The 1,653-nt window shown below is 51.8% G+C and overlaps 1 non-coding gene across 1 annotated transcript; it reads right to left on the minus strand.

Annotated features, from left to right (window-relative positions):
• Positions 1–269: 269 nt before the first annotated feature.
• On the minus strand, positions 270–344 carry Trnas-cga (transfer RNA serine (anticodon CGA)). The gene has a single exon. It is a non-coding gene; the product is annotated as a tRNA-Ser (tRNA).
• Positions 345–1,653: the final 1,309 nt, after the last annotated feature.

The raw sequence follows: 1,653 nt of genomic DNA on the forward strand, positions 1-1,653 counted from the left end.
TGCCTTTCGCGGGCAAGTGCTCTACCAACTGAGCTACCGAAGCACGACTCACGCCCGGTACTCACAGCTTTACTTCTGCCAGTACCTCGTCTCCTACCTTCCAAACTTTACAGAAGCTCTCCTGCGAACCTTGCAGAACTAGCACTCCTGAAAGAAAGGATATTGCGGAGACATGGCTTAGCCACAGCCTAGGGGATGTTTCCAGAATGAGATTTTCACTCTGCAGCGGAGTGTGCGCTGATATGAAACTTCCTGGCAGATTAAAACTGTGTTCCCGACCGAGACTCGAACTCGGGACCTTTGCCTTTCGTGGGCAAGTGCTCTACCAACTGAGCTACCGAAGCACGACTCACGCCAGGTACTCACAGCTTTACTTCTGCCAGTACCTCGTCTCCTACCTTCCAAACTTTACAGAAGCTCTCCTGCGAACCTTGCAGAACTAGCACTCCTGAAAGAAAGGATATTGCGGAGACATGGCTTAGCCACAGCCTAGGGGATGTTTCCAGAATGAGATTTTCACTCTGCAGCGGAGTGTGCGCTGATATGAAACTTCCTGGCAGATTAAAACTGTGTGCCCGACCGAGACTCGAACTCGGGACCTTTGCCTTTCGCGGGCAAGTGCTCTACCAACTGAGCTACCGAAGCACGACTCACGCCCGGTACTCACAGCTTTACTTCTGCCAGTACCTCGTCTCCTACCTTCCAAACTTTACAGAAGCTCTCCTGCGAACCTTGCAGAACTAGCACTCCTGAAAGAAAGGATATTGCGGAGACATGGCTTAGCCACAGCCTAGGGGATGTTTCCAGAATGAGATTTTCACTCTGCAGCGGAGTGTGCGCTGATATGAAACTTCCTGGCAGATTAAAACTGTGTGCCCGACCGAGACTCGAACTCGGGACCTTTGCCTTTCGCGGGCAAGTGCTCTACCAACTGAGCTACCGAAGCACGACTCACGCCCGGTACTCACAGCTTTACTTCTGCCAGTACCTCGTCTCCTACCTTCCAAACTTTACAGAAGCTCTCCTGCGAACCTTGCAGAACTAGCACTCCTGAAAGAAAGGATATTGCGGAGACATGGCTTAGCCACAGCCTAGGGGATGTTTCCAGAATGAGATTTCCACTCTGCAGCGGAGTGTGCGCTGATATGAAACTTCCTGGCAGATTAAAACTGTGTGCCCGACCGAGACTCGAACTCGGGACCTTTGCCTTTCGCGGGCAAGTGCTCTACCAACTGAGCTACCGAAGCACGACTCACGCCCGGTACTCACAGCTTTACTTCTGCCAGTACCTCGTCTCCTACCTTCCAAACTTTACAGAAGCTCTCCTGCGAACCTTGCAGAACTAGCACTCCTGAAAGAAAGGATATTGCGGAGACATGGCTTAGCCACAGCCTAGGGGATGTTTCCAGAATGAGATTTTCACTCTGCAGCGGAGTGTGCGCTGATATGAAACTTCCTGGCAGATTAAAACTGTGTGCCCGACCGAGACTCGAACTCGGGACCTTTGCCTTTCGCGGGCAAGTGCTCTACCAACTGAGCTACCGAAGCACGACTCACGCCCAGTACTCACAGCTTTACTTCTGCCAGTACCTCGTCTCCTACCTTCCAAACTTTACAGAAGCTCTCCTGCGAAGCATGCAGAACTAGCACTCC

Source organism: Schistocerca cancellata, chromosome 1 (assembly GCF_023864275.1).
Source record: "Schistocerca cancellata isolate TAMUIC-IGC-003103 chromosome 1, iqSchCanc2.1, whole genome shotgun sequence".
Taxonomy (NCBI): Eukaryota; Metazoa; Arthropoda; class Insecta; order Orthoptera; family Acrididae; genus Schistocerca; species Schistocerca cancellata.